We start from the raw sequence: 25974 nt of genomic DNA, 5'->3' as shown, positions 1-25974 counted from the left end.
CAGGTTGAGCATTCTGTAATTAATATAAGCTTTTGTGTATATATTTGGGACCAGGAATGGTAGGGACAAAAGAAAAGTTCCATCTCTGTTTACAGTCATGAGTTGGGAAAGGTCAGATTCTAGGAAACAGAAGGCAACTCAACTCTCACAGTAAATAGACACTTAGTTTTAAAAATACAGCATAATGGCTCCTCCTTCAAAATGGTATCAGGTAGGTTTCTAACAGGGAGGGGTCCAGGGAATCTAGTAAGTTTCATGAACTTCCTGAAGTTATTTTGAGCTGTTTACCTTTTATTTAAAAAGAGTTTCCTTATAGGATGGAATGTCTAGGTCTTAGAGGAAAGTGTTACATAATATTCCATCCCCCATTGTGGTGGTTTGAAAGAAGTTGGCCCCCAAAGGAAGTGGTGCAATTAGGAGGCATGAACTTGTTGGAGGAGGTGTGACCTTGTTGGAGGCAGTGTGTCACTGTGGAAGCCAACTTTGAGGTCTCATATATGCTCAAGCCACAGCCAATGAGACAGTTCACTTCCTGTTGCCTTTGGATCAAGATATAAGGACTCTCAGCTCCAGCATCATGTCTGCCTGCTTCCTTCCTTCCCATCATGCTTATAATGGATAAACCTCTGAACTTTAACTGAGCCACCCCAATCAAATACTTTCTTTCCTTTATAAGAGTTTCTGTGGTCATGGTGTTTCTTCACAGCAATAGAACCCTAACTAAAAAAAAAAAAAAAACCCTTCTTACATGTTTTGCCTCCTCTTTTGTAAAGATCTCTGAGCCTTGGAGAAGGTAGCTATAGTTTTTCAACTGTGTCTAAGAATTAGGCCACTATGCCATAGCATCATTGTGTCACAAGAGATCACTGTTCTGAGCATTACCAGTGGTTCTGAGCTGAGAGTGAGAACAATGGTGACCTACGGGCATAAATACATGTTTCGAAGGAATCTGACAGGCACATTATATCCATTTAGTAAAACAGTAGAAGTTGTTTCCCAATAGGACCCATGACCTCTCCAGACATGGATTTTGGAGTACAGTACCAGATGTGAATCCCTCTTGTGGAGCAGGTCTTAAATTCTATCAGAAACCTGTTGGTCTTCCCATCGTAGCCAGATCACTACTGCACAAGCAGGGACCGCTTGCCTTTCATGTCAGTATTTAGCCTTGAGTACACAGCCAAGCAGAAATGATGGTGACAGTTCTCCAGCAGCAGTCTGGATGGCCACTTCTGCCCTTACAAAAGTCGGACAACAGATTGGTTCCCAGTTCCACCCCAGTTTAACTTCTCCAGTCCTGTAGTATGTACAGAATCTTCAGCAACAGAATCTTTGCACATAGTTTTTAACAGCAGTAGCAATTACCTTTATGGTTTATGGTGGCTCAGAGTCTTCCCTAAGCAGCAACTCAGAGGAGGTAGCTCAGCCCTGGCACTGGGATTTTTATTTAATAACCGTATGATCTCTCGAAGTGTTCCTTTTCACCATGTAAGGTGCCTTTTGAGTTTAAATTTTGAAGGTTTTTTTTTGTTTGTTTGTTTCTCAAAACAGGGTTTCTCTGTGTAATATTCCTAGCTGTCCTGGACCTAGCACTGTAGCTCAGGCTAGACTCGAACTCACAGAGATCTGCCTGCCTCTGTCTCCCAAGCGCTGGATTAAATGTGTATGCCACCACTGCCTGGAATAGCTACTGTTTTAACAACCCATTTTTTTTCTTTTAAATTAACCCAACCCAGCAGAGTTGTAAAGTAAGTAGAAGAACCCTTGTACCTGGTTGTCTCTCCCATGGCTTTCCAAATCTGCAAAACCCTCAGAGGTTAGCATTACACCATCTATATAATAAAACAATTTCCAGGGGATGGGCAGGACAGAACGACCTCCCAAACCACCATCCCAGAGCAAATAGTGAGGTTACAAAGATAACCTTGGGGAAGTACTCTGGAAGTCTGTTGTCATCTGTTCTCAGCAAGTGCCAGGTGATGGCAGAGGTTTATAACTAAGAAGATACAAAGGGTGAACATAAGTAAGGTCTAATACAGCATGCAAATGTCCCATCCACGTGTATCAGCTGTTTCCTCCACAGGCCGAGGTTGGGTACAATGCACGGATAAGAGGCGCTCAGTCATCCTCTCTGAATCATTATGTATACATAGCCTGGAAATTTCTTATGGAGTTCACCTTTTTTGCACTTGATGAACTCAGTGGGCCTGACATTAACTGCTCAGACCTATTCAGAGTCAAATGTGAATCTGGTCCTGCTTTACCCTGTTGCTCTTGCTGGCTTCCTGGGCCAGAGAAACCTGGGTTGGTACTATAGATGTACCTGTAGCTAATGCTAAAACTATTCTCTCTGTCTCTGTCTCTGTCTGTCTGTCTGTCTGTCTGTCTGTCTGTCTCTCTCTCTCTCTCTCTCTCTCTCTGTGTGTGTGTGTGTGTGTGTGTGTGTGTGTGTGTGTTTCTCTCTGTCTCTCTCTCTTGTGTGTGTGTGTTTGTGTTTTGAGAACAGACTCCTGTTTATGAGACGGGATTTCTCTGTGTAACCCTGGCTTCCTGAAACTCACTCTGTAGACCAGTCTGGTCTTGAACTTAGAGATCCACCTGCCTTTGCCCTGCAAGGGCTTGGATTAAAGGTGTGCACCACCACAGTTCTCCCTGGCCATGTAAACAGGGGTTCAGACAGCTTATTTCTAGTTCTTTCATGAGTTCCTGCCCTGCTGTATTGTTTTTTATTCCTGGTCATTTATGGAGAGTTTAGGTGGAGATAAGTGTTTCTAATGGCTTTGCTGAGAGTCTGTCAGGGACTGACTTCCCTCAGACTGTTTCAGGTTATATATCCTTTGTCTTAAAGAGGGACCAAAAGTTACTTCACTCAGTTTTCCTGCCTCCACAGCAGTCACACTGACTCTACCTGTTTCTATGTTCCACAGCCTCACAAGCCGTGTTGCAAAAGGTTCTTTCATTACTTGATTAAAAATCTTCCCTAATTTCTTCATTTTAAGTTCGGAGTATTTCTTAATCACTCTAGCTTCTCTCATTGGACCATAATTAATGCCTCCACATCTATGTTGGATTACAGATCCCCCCTTTTTAACTAAAGGTTGGACTTCAGAAATATCTTTTATCATTTTTACCCTAACTCTTTTATCCTTTTGTTTATCTAATTTACTTGTCCAATCAGAGGCTAACATGGAGGATGCTAACTGCATCTCCTTTCTTTGTTGTAATTTCTTCGTTCCTAAACGAGTTCCTGTTGAGCTGCCACCTTGGCTTTGGGTTGTGTTGGACACACAACAATGTCCAAGCAACCTCCGTCTCTGTTTGTCAGACTCTCGACCCTTGTGTGATAATCTTAAAGACTGCAAAATTTCCTCTAAGCCTTTCACTGTTTTTAGGGCATCTTCAGATTTACGGGGTAGACTCCACTCATCCCACATAGATGAAGACTGTCATCCTATGATTCTCCCCACAGACACTCCTAACACTGAGAGTTCAGCCTTAGTTGTGTGTTTCACTTCCCATAGCAAGAACCATGCAACCATTGTCACAGCACAAAAGCATGCTAATACATACCGCACAGGACAGGACAACCCTGAAGTTATTTCCTCTGTTGATGGTCCACTATCAGACATCTCAGTCACAGCTGCATGTCTTACTACAGCCAGGACTATGCCCTCATTTCTCTCCATCTTTGGTTTTCTTGTGAGCCTGCTCAGGTGCCAATTATGTTGTATGTCAAAACCTTCCCCAGGGAGACACAACACAAACATCAACTCACCCCAGATAGAGATCCCACAACAGACAAAAGCACAGATACCCCCAAAGTCCAACTTGGTGAACCTATGAGTTTTATTGGGGTTCCTTATAGGAATGTGGGTGAGGGGTTACGTACAGGAGTAGAAATCAATCAAGACAGCTGCATCACCAAAGCCCACCCCAGCATGGGTGACAACTCACAAAGGCTAGAAACCCGGAGCACATAGCACAGCCTGCAGGAAGCAACTTAACAAGTTGGGGAGTGTCCTTTCCAGGCAGCTGAGCTGGTCTTTGTTTCTTCTGGGCAGCCAGGCTGGTCTCTGCTCAGTCTAGGAGGTGTCTCTCAGAGTCATCCTTGCAGGTTGGTTTATCTGAGAGTGATGCTCAACAGCCTTTACTATTTACTATTATACGGTAGAACTTAGATTTAAAAAGAAATGGTTAGTTTGCAGTGCTAGTTAGTAACAAGTCTAAGCTATTGGCCAAACATTTATGTTTAATATTAAGTCTCTTGTGGTTATTTGGGAGAGACTGATGAGACACAGAGCAAGTCTGCCTGCAGAGGGTCCTAGAGAATATGGTTAGTTTCAGGGACTTCCTGAGATATTTTGGGTTGTCTACTTTCTGTCTTAATGAAGCCTACCTGAAGAATGGAATGTTTCAATCTTGTAGGAAACTATTACACAATATAGTCAGGTATGCTGTCTTAATAAGGAGTAAAGTAACTAATATGATATTTTTCAAATTTATTTGATCATAGAATATTTCTCATATGAAAGTGTATGAGTAGATCATCATCAATAGGAAGTTTTAGGGACTGAGGTGATTGGTTGTGGCTAAGAGCACTTACTGCTCATGAAAAGGACCTGGTTTGGTTCCCAGCACCTACATGGCATCTCAAACCATCTTCAACTGCAGTTTCAGGGGATCTGACACATGATCTTCTTGGGAACCAGGCATGCGCATACATACATACATACATACATACATACATATGGTGATATTTTGTTTGTGTTTTAACAAATAAAGCTTGCCTGAAGATTAGAGGGAAGAGCCAGCCACTAGTTAACCATAGAAGCCAGGCAGTGGTGGTGCACACCTTTGATCCCAGCACATGGGAGGCACACACCTTTAGTCTCTGTACTAAAGAGGTGGAGACATAATGTGATATGACCAGGCAGAGAGAGGAATATAAGGTGAAAGGAGACAGGAGCTCAGTCATTTTCAGTCTGAGGATTTCATAGAGGTGAGAACTAGTGGCTGGCTGCTCGGCTTCCCTGGTCTTTCAGTTTTCACTCGCTGATATCTGACTCCAGGTTTTTATTATTAAGACCAATTAGAATTCACACTATATCTGGTGTTCAACTTTGGGGCATGAATTCATGAAAAAGCCACTTGCCTGTGGCTTTGTAGCCACCCGCACACACTGGAGCTGCACACAGGGGCTTCTGCTGGAGTCACCACCTTGCTGGCTAGGTTCTCCTCTCTTTTCTCCCTAAGGTTCTGAGTGAGTCTGGGGTTTCTCTGTAGTAGCCTCTCTGCTGCAGGCTCCAGAGGCCACAGGAGTTAGTCACTTCCGTGTGCTCCCCCACGACAGGCTCTTTAGCTTCTTTTCTCCCACTGGGTTGTGGGTTTTCCCTGGACCCCCTTTTCGGGCTGCTGCCTTGAAAGCCGCTCAGGTTCTACTGTTCTATGCAGCAGCAGTCAGCCTCACACTTCTCAGTCAAATGAATCATCATCGTCAGCAGAGATGGTGAGACAACTGGGAATTCTTAAAGGAAGGAATTAGTTAACAGAGAGAGTTTTCCCCCACATTAAAAAATGGAAAAAACTATTATGATGGACAGAGTTAGGTCTCTGTATGATCACACAATGCATGTTTTAAAAATGGAAAAATTAAATGAAGGGATAATCAACTGGGATTGGCATAATGTTAATTATCATTTTGATAATATTTATTGTGGGTATGATAATTCTTGATTTATCTCTAAAAAAGATACGAATGCCAAGATACAGGCCTTATTAAAACAGATCATAGAGATATTCAGATCCAGACAGGAATTTCAGAGTTCTTCTTTTGAAAAGAAAAAGGGTGATATAGATAAGATAGGATAAGGGTAGATTATTGAGTCTACTTTTAAACCAAAAAAGCAACTACTAGTTTTTAATTTTTTATATTAATATGGATTTTTATAGATTGATACAAATTTAAGATTATTTTTGTTAGAAGATACTGTATATGAGTTTCTAATCTTGTTCAAGGTATTGTACCTATACAGTTCATTTAACAATGTAATGCAAATTTCTAGTCCTGGTTAGTAATTAGTCACCTATTATAATTGAATTTGTAATCATATTAAGTATGTTTTCTTTTCTTGTCTTCTCTCTCTCTCTCTCTCTCTCTCTCTCTCTCTCTTTGGTTTTTTGAGACAGAGTGTCTCTGTAGCTTTGGAGCCTGTTCTGGAACTAGCTCTTGTAGACCAGGTTGGGCTCGAACTCATGGAGATCTGCCTACCTCGGCCTACCGAGTGCTGAGATTAAAGGCATGCACCACCACCGCCTGGCCAAGTATGTTTTCAAGGTCAAACAGAGATATATTTTAGATAGGTCATCTTCAAATACTTTAGATATCTACAGAATATGACATTTAAGATCTTTTAATAACATAGGGGTTTTTTTATGACAATTGAAATCTGTCTGCTCCCAGCTGCACAAATCTACTTCAGAGAAGATGGTGGACACTGAAGAAACCCCACATGGGCAATAAAGTAGCATATTTATTATTAAAATTCATCTAGCTTTTCCAAGTGTGGAAGCACATACCTGTAATCCCAGCATGTAATCCCAGATATGTAGGCTGGAGGATCAAGAAAATTCAAAGCCATCCTTAGATAGTGAGTTTAAGGGCAGCTGAAATTTAAAGGCAGCCCTGCCAAAACAGAAAAGAAAAAGCCATTATGAAATCCACTGTTTTGTATGATAACTTGAAATTATTTTTTAAAAATAAGAGACTCAATCTGGTTATGGTAGTGCATGTCTTTAATTTGAGTTGAGGTACAGGCAAGAGTATCTCTACGAGTTCAAAGTCCATCTGGTATACATAGGTCCGGAACATCCAGGGCTATGTAGAGACCCTTTCTCAAAAACAAACAAACAAATGAACAAACAAACAAACAAACCAGATGGAGGATGTGTGGGAAGGCAACTAACTTTTTTTACTACTTGCAGGAGTTCATTGAAGTGATAACACAAGGCAAATACATTATCAATACATTTGGATTGGACTTTGAAATAAATTCTTTAACTCAGATCTGTACAGGATAAGTAGAATCTCTAATTCAAGGCAAGTCTATGTTACATGATGAGACTCTTGTCTCAAAACAAACAAAACATTCAACATTGTTTACAACTTTTATTTTGTATTTAGATAAAATGTAACTGGTAGAGATAGAATAGGAATCTGATTTCTGCAACAATCAAAATAATATAATCAAAGTAATAAAATATCTAGCAATATCTAGATTTCAGCAAACATTCCATATCTATTTGAAGAGCCTCAGTAATATGCTCAAATATATAGAATATGTGAATAAATGGAAATTTCATAAAATGAAGACAATATTTCAAAGATGTCAGTTTCCCAAAATTAGCTCATAGTTGTAATGCAATTCTGAATAAATTCCCATGAGATTGGATGCTTTCCATCGGTGTTTAAAAAGAAAATACCCAAGTAGGAACTGTTGTGCAGCAGTTTCCTTCAGATTAAAACATTCCATCTTAGAGGAAATCTTAAGATATATGGAAGGTATACAGGGAAAAATGAAACAACATGCTATTTTAGGATAGGATGTTTACAAAAAAGTGAAGCAATGGGATGTTCTGGAGGAGGCAAGACACTCCATTCTGCAAGGAAGTTCCATGAAGACAGAAAGTAAACAACTCAAAATAGTTCAGGAAGTCCCTGAAACTGACCATATTTTCTAGGGCCCTCCTTTACTAAGAGTATATACACAGTAAAGACTCACAGATAAGCCAATCTGCAAGGATGACTCTGAGAGACACCTCCTAGACTGAGCAGAGACCAGCCTGGCTGCCCAGAAGAAACAAAGACCAGCTCAGCTGCCTGGAAAGGACACTCCCCAACTTGTTGAGTTGCTTCCTGCAGGCTGTGCTATGTGCTCCTGGTTCCCAGCTTTTGTGAGTTGTCACCCATGCTGGGGTGGGCTTTGGTGATGCAGCTGTCTTTGATTTCTGCTCCTGTAAGTAACCCCTCACCCACATTCCTGTAAGGAACCCCAATAAAATTCATACGCTCACCAAGTTGGACTTTAGGGGTGACTCTATTTTGGCATGTCACCAGTTCCCTATTTGAGATGAGTAGACATTTGTTAACATTCCCCAAGACTAGTTTCACATATCAGGGGCCAGCAAGGTGGCTCAGCAGGTAAAGACCCCTATCCCCAGGCCTCACAACTTGAATTCAAACCCTGAGAACCACAAGGTACAAAGAAAGATTCTACTCCGAGTTGATCTCTGACCTCCATACCCATCCATGGCATATGCATAGTCTCCTTCTATGTTAATAGATATGTAAATGTTAAAAATTAAACCAAGGTAAACAACTTCAAAGGTTTACCTTGGTTGATGGCTTCTGAAGTTTTGGTCTGTGACTGTTTGATCATGTCGTCTTGGCCTGTGGAAGCACACTTTCTTATGGAGGAAGCAGATGGCAGAAGAGGGTGCTCATTTCACAGCATTCTTGAAGCAGAGATAAAAAGCTACCGAAGTCCCGGAGTTGTGAGGAGCGAGTGTATTGTGGGGAGCGAGTGTATTGATGGGAGCATTCATGACATGAACATAGTATGTCAAGGATGCCAATCCCTGAGAGTCTTGGGAATGGCAAGGCCTTCACCCAGTCAGGCTCAGTAGAATGCAAGGTATTTCCCTGGACTCAGTACAGATGCTGACCAAAGGTTGATCTTTAACTAAAAACAGTCTTGAGAAGAGTATAGTGTCCCAACTGCAGCTTCTTCCTCCTGATGACTGCGTGATCCCACACCCTGAGACTCCTCCCCTGCGGAGACCTGTCTCCTCATTCACATTGTTTATAATAAACTCCTGGAATATCTTGGTGGCTAGTGTGTAGCAGGCTTTCTTGTTGGGACTGTCAGCCCTCAAATAATGATACAGAGACTTATTAATTATGGAAACTTGGCCTTAGCTTAGGCTTGTTATAACTAGTTCTTATACCTTGAATTAACCCATATTTTTTAATCTACATTTTGCCACGTGGCTCATTACCTCATCTCTGTATTGCATGTCTTCCTTGGGCTTGCACTTCACTGTCAACTCTGCCTTTCATCTTCCCAGAGTTCCTCTCACTGCCTGGAAGTCCTGCCTATCCTCTCTTGCCTAGCTATTGGCCATTCAGCTCTTTATTACACCAATCATAGCAATACATCTTCACACAGTGTACAAATATCCCACAACACTGATGTGTCTCCATTCAAGCACACACAGTGACCCCAGATTTATGTTACTCATGCCAGTCTTTCTTCATCTCCTGTTGCTCCTAGTTGGGTTTCCAGAATCCAGCTTTGAGGGACATGGCACAGTATCACCTTTGAGAACATTCCCTCAGTGACTTAACTTCCTCTTACTAGGCCTTACTTCCTAAAAGGTGTGCCATGTCCCCACAGCACCAAATGTTAACTTAGAGTTGTAAATGAATTGGCCTATGGTAGCTTTCATGCGGACCTGGGTAGACCATCATGGAAGTAGGAGTGTAGCAGAGCCTGTTTTTCACTTCTTGGGAGCACAAAGCCAAGAGGGAAATATAGGAAGAGACCAGGACAAGAGAGATCCTTCCCCTAATCCCCATGAACTACTTTCTCCCACTGAGCCTCATTGCTTCCCTTTCTCCACCTCCCAATACTGCTCTTAGACTATGAATCTATCAAAGAATTAATCTATTGGTTTGGTCAGAGCCTTCCTGTTTCACTTGTCTTGGGAAATGCCACCACACACCCAGAGGTGAGTCTTGACAGTTCCATAGCGGTTTCCTAATCCAGTAAAGTTCATGATCAATGTGAATCATCATTGTCGTTAATGGTAATACATCCAAAGGCAGTAAAGTATGATCACACGTGCCTGCAACCCCGCACTTGGAAGGTGGAAGCAAAATGATCATCGGTTCAAAGTCGTCCACAGAAATGTTCAAGGCCAGCAGGAGCTACTAATACATCACCTCCAATAAAGTCCAGAAAGCAAGTAACTATGACCACAATTTCAGTGTTTTAGAATGGAACAATAGCTTCATTTCGAACATTTTAACCTCAGAATGCTTTGCTATTAACGAGGTACAGTGTTTCATGCCTGTAAGCTCATACTCAGGATGATGAAGCAAGGGGATTGTGGTGAGACCAAGGCCAGCCAATGGACTCATAGTGAGACACTGTCTTGATACAAAAATAAACAAATAAATACTTAAAGAAGTTAATTTCAATAAAAGGATGTTCATGGTGAAATCACTTAATTCTGAAGCATTTCATTTCTGCTTTCTGTTTTCTTTACATCAAATAATCTTTAATTTTTCTTTTCCTTTAAAGCATTCTTCTTTCAGTGTTTGAATGATGACTTTATCACACAGATGTCTGATATACTCAAAGCATTTGATAACACTGCAGGCAGGATCTGAGACTGTAACTCTGTGGTAGAAGACTTGCCTAGCAAACAGAAAGCCTCTAGTTTGGGCCACAGCTCACAAAAAACAGAATAAAATAAAACTCACCAACATTTTTGAAAATAAGATAAGCATTATAACATCGGTGGTAACCAGCTAAGTCAAAAACACCAAGTATGAATTGAACAACAAATAGTACTTGCTTCAAGGTAATTTGTCCATACACTTAAGTACCCCAAAGGGTATTGTCTATGACACATGATATCATATAATGTAATTAGTATTTTTTAAAATAAATTTTAGTAGGCAAAACATTGCCTGGATAAAATTTCCCCACCAAGTACCAAGTATTAATGTTGCACAGAAAGTACAGTTTGGGTAATGCTGCTTTAAGGTTCCAGGATTGACTACGCAACTCAAAAGTTATATATAACTCCTTGCTCCGGGGTGAGGATGTTCTGAAACTGCTGGAAATGACTAGCTAAATATTTAGAAACACAGATTCCCTGGAATGTGGGATGAAAACGAGCGCTTATGGGTGGAAAGAAAGAAAACAGGAAATACAGAAACCCAGACCAGTGAAACTGTGTGACTACGCAGAGGAATGAATCACTAAGACTGGGTTGGGGATGTGCAATGTGTGTTGCTTGGATGTTAAGCTGGACTGTTAACCCCTCTAGAGTGTTATTTCTAGGCAGGACTCGCCTTGTCTTCAGATCCCGGACCTCAGGCTTTTCAGTATGATAAAAGACCGGTAGGGGGAGAGAAAGGCAGAATACCGTGGAGCAGTAGTACTCTTAAAAGCAAAAGAGATTGACATGTTACGCAGTACCAAATCACCATCTTGAATCTAACTTGAAGCCAGTATAACTTTTTTGAAGCCCCAAAATGAAAAAACAATAACACATCTTCTATAGCTAGAATACAAGAACTAAGGGGTGGGACACTGTCAAAAGTCTCTGGGAGCTGAGTCAAAGGACTGCAGAAGGCTATCCGTACGAGTTACAATTTAAACCAGTGATCGTAAAGGACTTCTAAAATCACCATCCGACTTGGCATTATTAATCATGCCCTCATTTCGTTTTCTCTTTAGGGTCCCTCGCTCCCAACTTCTCTGTCAGCTTCTCCCAAGACAGAACGTCGCTGGAAGAAACTAACAGGCGTGACACGTCCACTGTCCCAGGATGACACCACAGCCCCAGCTACCGCAGCGCTGAGTCGCACAGCCACTCGGGGCGGAAGAGCAGAGCGCAGGCGCAGTGAGTCACTGTTTCCGAACTTGCCCGTCGCCCGGCCTCTTCTCCCCCCACTTCCGGTCCCTGCTGGATCTATTTCCGGGGCGTTGCAAGTTCGGCCCCTCCTCAGCTCTCAGCCTCCTCTGCCCCAGGAGGGGGGGGAGCGAGGGGGTGGGGAAGAGTTCGTTGTTTGTTTACACGATGTGAGCGGAAAGAGAGACCAATAAAGTTTATTCTGGAAACAAAAGGAAAAAGAGCCCGGGCGCCGGCGAGCGGAGCCGGGGGTGGGGGCGTGCGGCGGGGCCGGCGCCGAGCGGAGCGAGCAGCCGAGCGAGCGGCAGTTCCGGTGCCGCGGCGGCCGAGGCTGGGGCTGGGGCGGCCGGCGAGGCAGCGCTCGGGCCCGGCCGGGCCGCTCCGCAGCGGCGAGGGAGAGGGCCCGGGAGGCGGGCGCCGCGCCGCCCGCTGTCCTCTCCCTCGGCGCCGCCGCCGCCGCCGCCCGCGGGGCCGGGACCCGATGCGGCGGGAGCCGCGCAGCCTGGAGGAGCCGGAGCGTGAGTAGATGGCGGGGAGGGCGGGCTCCGGGCGGGCGGGCTCCCGGCCCCTCTCGTCGTAGCCGGCCGCCGCCCGGTCCTCCTCCTTGGCGCGGTGGCGGGGCGGCCGGGAAGGGCACGCAAGGGCCGCACGCCCCGGGCTCGGGTGTCGCCTAGCCGCGCCGCCCGCACTCCTGCCGGGCCTTTCCTCCCGGATCGGGGTGTCGGCTCGCGGGCGCGCCTCTTCTCTGTACCTCCCCTGCGCTCCGGGGACCGGACGGCCTCGGCCGCCGCTCCCGAACTGTGTCAGTCCCCGCAGTACGTGGGTAGATACGGAGGACGAGCCGAGGGCTTGTGCAGTCTGCATCTATGGGGAACCGAGTCGACTGCAGCCCGAAGCTCGTGCCTCCACTGCGCCTTTGTGCACACGCGGGGCGTGGGCTCCCAGGACCCTGGGGAAACCGGCTTGGGAGGAGCCCAGGTAGCTCAGGTCTGGTCGTTGCCACTGCAACTTTTGAACCACTTTGGACCATTTCGGAGGCTAGCCTCTCTTGGTATTTGTTGACATCGTGTGCTGTGGAATCTGTACGTTTGATGGTGCATTGGATAAAAAGTCCTGGGTCAAAAAAATAAAAGATACTGTGTTGCTGAATTAATTTGGATAAATCAAACACGATGTTTTGATTAGGGAGCTCCCTTTGCAATGGCGGTTCAAGAATTTGTTAACGTGTCTCTATTCAAGTTGTAAGGTATTTTTATTTTAAACTAAAGCGTTGGGTTCTGGTTGACAGCGTAGATCACGGTCTAAACATCACGTGTTCTGGAAATTTTTAATTATCAGATTAACTGTTCTGCAGTGTCATCAGTCGAAATTGTCTGAAGGGTACGGTTGGTGTTGTTGTGTGGCTTTTTTTGAGTTTGGGGTTTTTTTTGTCGATTTTAGTTTTTCATGTCGTGTTTTGGGACTTTTTAAAGGAGGCACTAGCAAATATGTAGGCATCCATACCTTTGTTTTTAATTGTACGTTTTTCAAAATAGCGCTGTCCCACTTTAAAAAAAAATCACAGAACGAGTGATTGAAACAATGGTAGCACGTCAGAATAGTGATATCACCAGGAGGGAAATAAAGTAACAAATGTTGCCGTTTTATTGATAACCGAGCATAAAGCAAGCCTGTCCAAGTGGAAGGAGTTAACAGTGAACACGCAGATAAATGTAAAACTCTGTTTTTATCTAAGGTTTTAAAAATTTTAGGCAAATTGGATGTAGTATTAAAGAAGTGTCATTAGATAGCTAAGTGAAGCCATGAATTTGTGAGTGTATTCTCAGGAGGGCGCTTTCTGTGGAAGACTGGTAACAGCACCTGCGGGCCCTAGAGGCCTAGCTTCCTTCCTGCCATAAGGTCCTCTATCCCCAGTCAGTACTGCCTTCTAAACCCGGCTAAATTTAGAAAGAGAATACTCATACACAGTAGGCGATGATAACTTTTTAAAGGCAGCTTACTGTTTCCTCCACCAAACCGAGATTTTAAACAGTTGCAGTCATGTACAGAGCATTTGTTCTGTTGGTCTGTTTATTTGAAGAGAGCGAACTTAATCCTATTTGATCTCTTTAGCAGCTTGAGTGGCATTAAAAGGATCAGTTCTCTCTATTTTACTGTTCTGTGTCTCGAATTCCAAAGTGGGGAAATCTTTAAATGAAGTGTTTATGAAGCATCATGAAAGATTTCCCTTGCACAAAAATACTTATTATCCAACTTCAAAAATCTCAGAGTATCATTTCTAGCTCATCCTGTAAGGTATAGTCAAGTAGGGTTTTTAGAAGGTCTGGTTTCCCTTAAGTTATTTTACCAGTCCTAGGAAATGATACTCTTATCTGAGGCCAAACAGGTGGCAAGAGACACAGATTCATTGACAAAATAATTATTTTCTGACTTCTTTCACTCGGACTAGACTCTAATCTTCTCCGGGTCATTGCTCATTTAATAGAACTGGGAAACAGGAACCAAAGAAGTTTAATTAAGATCATCTTTTGTTTTTTAAATTTGCAATAGTAAATGTGTTAAGCATTTTGCTTGGTTTTGGTTTATTTGTTTAGGGGAAGGCTGGTGGTTACAACCACTGTTACTGAGCTGGGGTCTTGTTGTACAGTTTATGGCCTGCACCGAGGTGGATCATCAGAACCCACTCCCTTGCCTGCTCCTTTAAAGCTGGCAATAATGTTTTTCAGTTCTGGCGACACAATCTAGGAAGCATTTAAAGTTGTGATAGATTCTGTTGTGCTTTGTCTGACATGTAGCCAGACCTGTTTTGTTTAATTTGTTTTAAAGTTCATGAAATTCTAATGGAGAGGATAGTGAAGCCCTGTCTCTCAGGGCCTGTCTGACTCGGTCCTTGTTTCTCTCATACTGCAAGCTTTCTGACCTTTGCTTGCTCTCCACTGTAAATGCTGCTCGTACTTCCTGCAACACTAGTACTCTCAGTTTTGCTTCCCTGACTCGCTGGTTCCTCTAATGTTTCACATTGCCCCCTTTGAAAAGTGCAGTCTGGGTTAGGTGTCCCTGCTTCCTGTTCCCATGGCATCGTGTCCCCCCACGGTAACGAAATTTCCTCACTGCATTGTCATCTGTTTGTCTGTGTTCTCCACCAGGATGTGAATTCCAGGAGGACTGGGACTTGGTCTGTCACATACACAGTTGTGCCTTTTAGCCAGTTACAGTTACATGTTATAGGCAATTGACTGAACAAGCACTTTGCTGATGCTCCTTTACAGTGTGTGATATTCATAAGTACCAATTAAGTTTTTATTCCTGCCAAATACATTTAACTTTCTTCCCCACTAAAAGTATGCATCCTTGAAACTACTGCTCACATGGATTTCATTTGGAGACATTTGAGATGTTACAAATTACATCAAGTGGCACTCTATTCCAAAAGACACATGCACCCCAGCAGCATACAGACCATTACTAGACCCAGTGGACTTGAAACCAGGAGATTGGAATGCATTCAAATATTCTTTTACCCCTAAATGTTGTGTTTCTGTGGAAGTCTTGAGCTTTTCCACCTTGGTCTTCCTGTCTCAGAAAGACTGTTGCATGTTGTGTGTGGTACTCAGTGATCTAGCCTTAACATTCAGAGCAGCAAAGGTAGTCTTGAAATCTGATGAGTTCAGAACCTATGCTCCGGTGGGTGCTTGCTGCTTTGCACAGATGTCCTAATCTGTGTAATGGGGTTGTGACTACTCAGTAGATAGAGTTGAATTCAACTCAGATCCAGCAGTGTTCTTGACTGACCTAGTCCAAAGTGTTCATTTCCATCAAGAGGAAGGGTCTCCTCTAATCAGGTGAAGCCGTTTCCCACTTTTCAGCTGCTGGTGCTGCAGGTGTTAGGGACTAGGCTCCCATTCCGTTGTGACTTTTGGTTTCCTTTTTTTAGAATCCTTTTCAGTTTCCAGGCACCCAGACTTTGGTCAGGTTGAATGGAAAACCACTATGCCTAGATAACAAGAGCCAGGTACTTGTGCATGTGTGAAGGGGGAAACTTCCAGGGCTCCCGAGGTAAGAAAAATCAGATTTAATGTTCACAGAAAGGGAGCAAATTAAAATTAACAATGACTTTAAAAGGAAAGTCTTAACGACTTTGGTGAGATCTCTTTATAAATCCTTAAAGTTTGGGGGCTATTATTGAGTAATTTCTAAGTTATAAAGGAAATACAGGGAAATGATCTCAGGGCTAATTCTAGAAGCAAGGCACTAAGCATGTTCCCATCGTACAGACAGGAAGTAGTGGAGAAAGCCCACTGAAGTTGGAAAATAAGAGTGATGCTTAGGAGAAACTGAAGCATTTGATATAACAGATAAATACAAGACAGCACGATAGTGAAGTCTGAGGCTCCATCATGAAGCCTAAGATTACCATCTTCATGAAGGCTCCGTGTTAGGTAGACTGTATTCTTACTCGAGGTTCATGTCTGAACGAGTTGGCCCTGGTTAAGGAACTGTGGGGTATTCGCTCCTCCTCGTCACCTCTTAATTTCGGGAGCTGATCTTAGAGTGCTGCAGTGGTGAGGTTTTAAGTGAAAGAGATGGCCTACAGCAAAGCTGCCTTCCCTCTAAGGAAGCAGTTTCTGCCTGTTCTTAGAGTGCTGATCTTGGGCTGGAGGGATGCCTCAGCAGTTGAGGACCTGTATTGCTCCTCCAGAGGAGTTCAGTTCCCAGCAGCCCTGTAACTCCAGCTCAGACCAGATCCTCTGTGGGCTCCAGGCCTTGTGTGCACACTGGCCCCAGTGCCTGATCCCTCACTGCTGCTCTGTTACTTTGGGGACACACCTTTGGACTCTGCCTGCTTCAGTACAGTATAAGCTGCATTGTGTTGCCTGCTGAATAATTAATGTATTAAGGAGAAAAAATTAAGTGATTCCCCAAGCTTTGGCATAAAACCATTTAGGAAATAATATACACATGATAATTATTTTAAATTTATATCTAATACAAGAATGTGTTTTCTATTTGGCCTGGAAATAAAGTATTTGGTTTTGGTAGTTAGTTCAACAGTTTGTCCAAATTATACTCATTTATAAGCAGTTAATTTCCAGTAACTTTTAGCATATAATTGAATTTATAACAGAGAAGTATTTCTGTCAAAATCTACATTGCCATTTGAAATAAAGTGTTTTGTCTTAGTTACACTTATTTATTTCACCGATTGTTTCAAGCTTGCTGTGTAGTTCACAGTAACCTGGTTCTCAGTATGTAGACACAGGACATCTTTCAGCTTGCTTTGATCCTCGTGTCTCAGCTTCCATAGTGCTGGGATTATAGGCATAAGCTGCCACACTAGGCTTAAATATGTTAGTCTTTAAAACTCTTAAGAACTTAGGGACTGCACACAGGAGGTACATTTCAGGTTCTTACTGTTTGTTTAATAGAAGCTGGAGAAGTCAGTGTGTTTGGTGAAAGTTTGTACCATGGTAGAATCATCGTGTTGTGATGCTGACTCTATTTGAGGGTGCTCGTAAGAGTGACAAAAGTGTTTCATCACGTACCTTGGAAACATCAAGTGGTAATGTCAGCACTATGAAGACGGAGGGGAAACAGTGTGTGCATTCATTCATTCTAGGTTCCTGACACAGAAGCTAGTGACCTCTGAGTTCAAGGCCAGCCTGGTCTGTGTAATGATTCCATGGTAGCCTGGGCTACATAGTGATCCTCCATCCCCAAAAAACAAACAAAGACAGTGATTTCTAAATTTAGACTCATTTGGAAATCAGGATACTTTTCTTTATATTTCTATCAGTTAGTAGCTGTACACTTGAAAAAGTAATTTAAGAAGAAACTGCCAGTCTTAGGTCATCTTTATGTGAAGTACATAAGAAACACTTTTGGGCTGGAGAGATGGCAGTGGTTAAGAGTGCTTCCTGCTGTCTTCTGGGGAACCCTACTTTGCTTAGTAGCATCCATGGCACGAGGCTCACAATGCTTCTGACTGCAGTTGCAGGAGATCCGGTGCCCCAGCCTCTGAAAGCATTGTATTCGTGTGCCCATTCTCACATGTAGATATGCATGTATAGTTTTAGAAAGGGACACTTTTATAAGTTGTTGATGAATTTCATATTTCTATTTCTGCCTTGGGAAATTTTTAGCAAGGATTGAAAGTTCGGAGAGAGCTGTGCTGGGAGCCGAGAACACTGGGTGGGATTGCCGAGTGCTGGAGCTCTGCACTCAGCTTTGAGCTTAGCTAGTGCCTGAGGTCGTGGCCTTTCAGAGTGCTTATTCCTTACCTGGAAAACGTCTGGAGTTCTCTGCAATTCACAGACTGTTTCTGATTTAAGGCTGAATAAAGCCACCCTCTAGAGGGACTATAGTCCTCGGTTCCTTTATTTTCAGAAATAAAAAAAAGTACGTTTGTAAGTTTGCACAAATTTGAAAGCTTTTGTGTGAAATTCTGTGGCTTCCACTGTGGGGAGAACCTCCCTCCTCCATCAGTGACTTTGGGATTCAAGCTCATGGCAGGTGTGGTCATTTCACTCACTGGCACAGGGAGCCATCAGCGGGTGACAGGCATTGAGAGTAGGTCACCGGTGTATGCCAGCGGCCAACCCAGGAGGCCAGCACACTAGTCATAGGACTCTGAATAGCCACTGAGCATCATCTCACTGTTAAAGACTTCTAGGAAAATATGTTCCCTAGCACCCAAGCGGTGCACAGAAAGCTTTTCTAGGCCTGTCCCCAGTTGTGCTGACAAGTACATGGAAAGATGGCACCAGCCACTGCTCTCTATCGGGCATGTTGAGCTGCCGTTGGCCTCTTTCTGTAAATACCAAGGTCACTTTCTACTTGGTGGTATTGTTTTTCAGTGACCCTCTCAGGTAGTGGGTATTTGGGCTTGTTTTGTGTGTGTACTTGTTTTTCAGCATGCTAAGCCGATTTCTGTGGCTTATTTTTCTTTGAGAGCTCTTGCTTTCCTGGTGATTTTCATGATGAACTTGCTGCAAGTCTAGACCTGAAGAACTGTTGCATTTCACAATGCATGCACTGCCTTTAGCCGGAGATTAAAGTATACCTTTTTTCCCTTAGGGAAACTGTTAGCAGCTTCAAAATTTGGGTTTTTTTTAATTTGTTTTTTGTTTGTTTGTTTTTGTTTGTTTGAGGTTTTTTTTTTTGTTTTACCAAATTTGCCACTGTTCTTGAGAATCCAGGTTTATGAAACACAGCATCAAGTATAAGGTACATCAATGGGAAAAATATTGAAATCAGTTATGACTTAAGTAGTCTTACCTGAAATTAAATTGTTTTACAACATCAGGGGGAGGAAAGGTTGCATCAGTAGTGTGTCCTTGTGAATTTTCCTGAAAGTTTAACAGCTCTTGTGTTTGGCAGGTGATGCCCTCAGAGGCAGTATCTAAAGCATATGCGAAAGGGGTATTTTGTATTGCTTTTCCTAACTATATGCTAGCTGTACAAGTTGAACATGACTTTTTCAAAGCAGTTTCTGGTTTGCCCAGATATGCGGGAATGGTAGGAAGAAGCAAAACAGCTGTTTTTCCATGGAGTGACCAGCTTTCAGTTCCTTAGTAGTGTTGTAAGACTCCCAGGTCTACCAAATTGTTTAATTAAAATTTGAAAATTTATTATTCTGTTTATGTGTGTGGATATGCATGCTAGGTTACATGTGGGGTCAGAGGACAACTGGATGGAGTTGGTTCTTTTTCTCTACCTTTGTATGGGTCCCAGAGATTAAAATCAGGTTGCAGGTTTACATGGCAGATGCCTTTGTCCACTGAGCCGTCTTACCACCTGTCCATATAATTCTAAATAAAGCTCGTATACTGCTTTGAAAGCACTGTTAGATGTACTCTGTGGTTGTCTTTATTGAGGATAGCATACAAAATTCACAGGTTGGTGTACTCCTGCAGATAAGTTTTCCCAGTAAAGATTAGGGTGAGTAATCCGGCAACACTGAGGAACATGGAAGTCAGGACAGCCTTAGAAGTTAAGAGGATAGCCAGTGTGTTGGGCTGCCTGGTTAGGAGCATATACTCTAAAATCAGAGTGGAGACACAGGGGAAATAATTTAGTCTTTCTCGGTTACTTATTCTCTGAGTGATACATGTTTTCTCATTTGAAAAAGAAGGTGGTCATGACTACCAGTATTATAATAAAGCAGGAAAGCAGTACACACTGGGCGTTCAGTAACAGCCCCTGGGCACTTTGAGAGTAAGGACTACACTGTAGTCATTCACTTATTTTGGAGCTGTGACGTTGTGCAGTGGGACATTCTATTCTGAGAATGTTGTGTGGGGTCCTGGCTCTGGGTAGCTAGTGAATACTGCCATCTAACAGGCTTAGAGTTCTTTACTGCTTAATTTCTTCCCATTAAAACGGTAACATTTTAATATTTGAGAGGAGTGGAAAATGAGTGGACAGCAAGTATCAAGGAAAATGGGCTTAGGGTTCCCTCATCTTAGTCTCAGCATCCTGAGCCAGGGCTTCTCTGACTGTCCCTAGGCTCTCAGCAACCCCAGTAACACCTTGAGTAGCTCTCTGTTGAAATGTGGGTGTACCTTTCCCCTCTTCATGTACTAAAGGTCGTAGTCATGTCCTGTGGTCACATGTGACAGGCCTGTATGCAGTTCTTACTGAATTAGGGTCTTTATTAAATAGTGGGTCTTGCATATAGTGGGAGGGTTTTGACTAGACATCATGTAAACTTTATGACTCCATTATGTGAAAATAAGGAAGGCAGCCATGTGGTTTATATCCATGTGTCTAATTTCTTTTTCCCTTTAATCTCTGAAACAGCTGTGGCACGGATTTCTGTCACGTCATCTCCCCGGGTTTAGTGCTGTTGGTGCTCAGATTTAAGTTCTAGAAAACAGATTTCTAGAAAACAGATGTTTCTGTTTTCTTGCCTCGCTTTGAGCAGTGTGGGCCTTACTGCTCTTGATGAGATGCACAGCCAGTCACTATTCAGGGTATGATCTCATAGTGGCATAGCTCTTATAAACCAGGAAAATCTATGTACTTTAAAATTGTTTATTACATACTTAGTTATTTTTGGGATGGGTAGCTCATGCCATAATATCATACAAATGGAGGTCAGAGGACAACTTGCAGCCATCATTTCTCCTCTTCACCATGTGGGTGCCAGGGATCACACTCACATTGTCTGTCTTGGTGGCATTATCTTTATCCACTAAGCTATCTGCTAACCCAAATCTACATGTTTTTTAAAAATTGAATATGTTGTTACTATTTTACATCAGTAATTTGTCATAATTACTGAATTTTTTATTGTCACTTAATTTAAAGACTTATTGATACTTGTTTGGATATTTTTACAGAGATTGCTGTGCATGTGCAGACAGTGTGACTGTGAACTGCCCCAGCACTGACTCAAAGCTTGTTTCCTTCTGTGCTATTATGACTAATGTAGGAATTGACGTTACTATCTTGAACTGGTATAGTGACACGCTTTTGTAGTTGCAGCATATGGGAGGCTGAGACAGGAAGATCGGGAGTTCAAGGCCATTCCTGTATATATGTATACATAGACTGATTTTTTTTTTTAGCTGAAATGCTGTGAGAGAAAATTAATTTTGCTCAGTTTTATAAATGTCTCTAGAGAGAGAGCAAGGGAGTGGATATGTGAGTGAGTGCTTATGTGTGGATACATGCATGTGCATGCATATGTATAGAGGCTGTGAATCAGTGTCACGTGGTTTGAGCAGCCATTCTCTGTCTTTTTCTTTTTGTGATGGTCTAACTATGTAGCCCTGGCTAGCTTGAGATTCTAAGGGATTTGCCTGTGCCTCATGAGTGATATGATTATAGATAGACTGAGCCAACATATGTGGCTCCACCTTATTTTTTGAGATAAAATCTCTCATTGGGCCTAGAGCTCACAGATTTGGCTAGACTAATAGGCTACTGAACCCCAAGAATCCTTCTCTCCATCTTCCCAATGCTGGACTTGCTAGTGTGTGTCACCGTTCTGATAACTTTTTAAATGTGAGTTTTAGGGATCAAACTCAGGTCCTTATGCTTGCACAGCAAGCGCTTCACCCAAGCCGTCTCCCCAAACCCTCCCTGAGTAATTTTGAATTCCTTCAAATATGAACTTTAAGATTATGAATGTCAGGAATGAACATAGGATAGAGTCACTACATGTTATTTCCCTCAATCTTCACAGTAGCACTTCAGTACATATGTGAACTGCACTTCCACACCCAGTCAGCACACTGGAGTTTCATCACATTTAGTTCACATGAAATTATCTCATGCAACTGTGAAATGGTGATGAAATGATAATTTAAATGTGACAATCACATCCATTGCTGAGCTTTGCCTCAAAGTGGACGTAAAATTGCACTGTGAATTTGCTGCCCCTATGGTTTGTGTCAGTGACTAAGTATGAAAATCTCATGGTATGGAGTGTGACTTTGTTACTCATGTTACTCACCTCTAGTATTGTCTTGATTAATCCAATGATCCTGGAAGAGAAACTGCCACTTAGGATGGTTGAATAGTTTTATTTGTTCCCAGATAGCTTGCTGATGTGCTATAGCAATCTGTGCATGTATACACATGGTTACTCAAACATACAGGTATATCCTAATTAAGTATAAAACCTAGTTACTACAGAAGTCATTAGCACTGTACTTTTTTGTGGCTGATTTAAGAGATTGTTCAAGTGTAAAAAGCCCTGTTTGAATAAAAGTTTGAGACAAATATGAGCAACTATATCTTGGGAACACAGATTTAGATTGTCTAGAATGATGTATTCTGCCATGGAAGTGGCAGTGTGAGTTTTTATAGCCATGAAACAAAAGGCAGCCATCAATAAAGATATTAACGAAATACAGTGGTGAGGAGGAAAATGTTGAGCAGCCCCCCCCCCCCCAAGATTCCCCAAGTTGGTTTTTGGAAGCTTTAGCACCTTTGGAAATGCCTCTCTCAATCAGTAGCCATTTGTTGTGAGACAAAACTTTTGGGGGGAACACAAAACATATATCTACTTGCCCAGATTGAATTTCAATGACAGACTAAAGTATGGATACCTCCAAAGTCAAACTTGGTGAACCAATGAGTTTTATTGGAGTTACTTACAGCAAAATGAGTGAGTAGTTACTTACAGGAGCAAGAATGACTCAAAAACAGCTTCATCACCAAGGCCTACCCAGCACAGGTGACAGTTTACAAAAACTGGAAACCTAGGGTGCACTACATAACTTGCAGGCCACTCGATGGATTGGAGAGTGTCTTTTCCAAGCAACTCAGGATTAAATCCCTTCCAGGCAGCTGATCTGAACTCTCTTCACAGCTCAGCTTTTATTGTTTACTCTGAGACTGGTGAATCTGGTCAATTTCAGGGACTTCCTCAGGCTATTTTGAGTGATTTTTCCATTTTGTTTAAGGAGCTTCCCTGCAGGATGGAATGTTTAAGTCTTGGAAGAAACTGTTACACAACACCATTCAGTAAGGTATTCTTATGTTTGTCTGATGTCATACAGTTAACAAGTAACATAGTATTCTGGTTGTATTCTAGAACTGTAACAGGTCCCATTTTTCTGCATTAAAAACAAACATACACTGACCCTATTAAGAGTCCTTGGCCAGGTAGCAGAATCCTGGCCCTCTACAAAACCAGCACATGGAGGCAAAGGTATACTCCTTTCCCAACTCTGATGGACGATAATTGGTTTCTTACATGAAGAGCATTAGTAAGTATTACATAAGGAAAGGAGAATGAGGTATAGACTTGTCGGATTGTTTACTTTGTCTTGTTTCTAGTCTTTCTAGTCCTCTAAACAGAGGCTTGTAGATTCCCACTTGGTATTTTATAACATATGTTCTACCCTGTATGGTTAAAACCATTTCATTTAGCAAATCCACAGTCTTAGAAAAGAATAGAGAGGCGAGAAGCAGAGTGATAGTTGAGTAGTCATAAGACAAGATGTTATAAGATAGCTGTAATTCTTGAAGTCAAGGAGTAAAGATTTTTCAATTTGCTTTCACAGTTTAGCCTGAAGAAAGATCAGTATATGACTTGGTGTCCTTGGTGATCACTGACCTTGGACTGCTTCATCCCACATTAGGTAGAATTAGTATTCAGTTTTCAGAACATGGTGACAACTACACGTTCCATATAGATGTGTATAGTTACACTGACAATGTAAAAGTGTATTGAAATAATAAAATTATGTGTGATCGTGTTTACCTGTCAGAATACACAAGCACAGATAATAGTTTGTTGTAGCCATTCAAGGCCATTTTTTACATTCTTAGGATAATTCTTACTTGGTAGTCACAAAATGTACTTAACAGATTGTCGGATTGTCTTTGCTCTTATTTTATAGTTGTCATTTTATTTGGCTTCTAAATTGTAGTTGTTGGTTTGCTTCAGTACATTAAGACATGACTTAGAGAGGGATGAATACTGAGAAAGAAACTGGAAATTTCTATTTTGGGTATAATTGTATTTCTAGGAACACCAAGAGTCAACTGAGAAATTATTAGATTATAGAGTAATTGCATATAAAATAATTTTAAAAATCAGTAATTCTCATTTATGATAATAATAATTGTTTAGAAAATATAATAATTTATAATGGTAAAAAAATACATGAGTTGTAGTTAAACAATCACTATATTCAGTACTGTGGTAGAGAGGTACAGGATATTCCTGGATGGGAAAATCAGCTATTATAAGAGTCTGTTCTTCCTGTTGATTTGTAAGTTTATCATAATTTTCATTTGAAATGCATTTGAGAAATTAGGATAGCTCTTAATTTTGTCTGAGAGACTATAAGTAGATAAAAGAAAGATGACATTAAGTAAAAAATCAAAACCAGCTAATTTTCCAGCTCTCTGAGGTATCAAAGTGCACTATAGAGTTAAAATGGAAGAGTTGGGCACTGGCATGAGTGTGACCATTCAGTTGCTCGAAAGGAGTAGGGGACCCAGAAGTGTTATTCCATGAAAAGGACTCACCAGAAATCCAGAGGAAAAGACAAATGTTTTGGAGACTAGAATACATATAGGAGAATATACTATGAATTGAAACTGTTTAGCAAATAGAAATTCATATATTTGACTCTTAAATCATTGACGTTTTTTCCTCTCCCATCCAAGTGAAAAAAATTTAAAACTATAATCAAGAACTCCGCAAAAATTCAAGACACAAATGTTTAAAAATATTTTAAAATATAAACATTTTCAAAAGCACAAAGTTTCTTTCCCTGAGGTGAATGAACAACAGACCTAGAATATGGGCTCATTGCTGAGGCTTCACACATGCAGGAGATGTGTTTAACCCCAGAGGGAATGGGTAAAGCAAGCTTACTATGCGGTAGTCCATATCCCACAGAAGGAGGTAGCCATATAAAAACTGTTTCATCTGGGAGATTGTTCAAAGTTCAGGTTTGAGTCCTAGTACTGCACACTCATGTAAAAAAATACATTTATTAAGAATTTCTAGTAATTTAAGGAAATGTTTTTAAGTGAATAAAGCAAAATACAAAGTTGTATGTACTATGTGTGTGCAACTATAGCAAAAGAAAGATGTTAGAGAATGGGAGGACTCAGTGGTGTCTGAAGCGGTGTGTACGTTTTCCCTCATCTGTGCTGCATTTGTGCTGCACACAGGACTTCGTGCCCATAACTCAATCAGCATTGGAGTGAGTGAATTTCTGTAATGTGCAGGGAAGGATTTTACACTGAAAGAAACAGAAGTCATTTCCGTGTGCGTGTTAGGCCATGTGCCATGTGGGGAATAATCAGAAAGAAACCGCGTTAACATCAATACTTGTTCCCTAATGTCTCTGCATCTCTTCTGTGTGCTCTTTTCCTGTTCAGTGTGGTAATATAGGAATGTTCTAAATTACTCTATTCTGTTTTTAAGAAGTAATACCCAATTGATTGAACTGATTGCCAGAGTTTGGGTATTATTTCTTAGAAACACCTCTTGGTCTATCTCGTCTCTTTTCAGTGTCCCGTTTACTCTGTACTGTGTCACTGGATTACCTCACCAGACTCTGCTTCCTGTCCTGTTTCCATATCCATACTACTGCCAGAGTTGTCCGTGTGGTAACTGGCAGAATTTCACGAGCAAGCTGTCAGAAATAGGTTTTATGGAAAGAGACACTACTTCCCCAGTTGCAGTGGGCACCCTCAACCATCAGATGTTCCAGCCTAAAGTCCAGTGACCCCAGGGAACTTGCATTGCTCCTCCTTAAATAGACTTCATGATAGTAACCACAGAAACTTTCCTTG

General features: G+C 41.9%; 1 protein-coding gene across 3 annotated transcripts in view; it reads left to right on the top strand.

Annotated features, from left to right (window-relative positions):
- The first annotated feature begins 12091 nt into the window (after window positions 1–12091).
- Window positions 12092–25974, top strand: part of Pik3ca (phosphatidylinositol-4,5-bisphosphate 3-kinase catalytic subunit alpha) — a 78145-nt gene continuing 64262 nt past the window's right edge. For 2 of the 3 annotated variants that reach the window (XM_085682327.2, XM_085682325.2), the window contains exon 1: window positions 12092–12221. The gene's annotated coding sequence lies outside the window, so the exon portion shown is untranslated. The remainder of the gene's footprint in view (window positions 12222–25974) is intronic. The other variant, XM_085682326.2, reaches the window with a different exon arrangement.

This window comes from Myodes glareolus, chromosome 20, assembly GCF_982192425.1.
Source record: "Myodes glareolus chromosome 20, mMyoGla1.1, whole genome shotgun sequence".
Taxonomy (NCBI): Eukaryota; Metazoa; Chordata; class Mammalia; order Rodentia; family Cricetidae; genus Myodes; species Myodes glareolus.
Note: the sequence above shows the minus strand (reverse complement) of the source record. Positions and strands in the feature narration are given on the sequence as shown.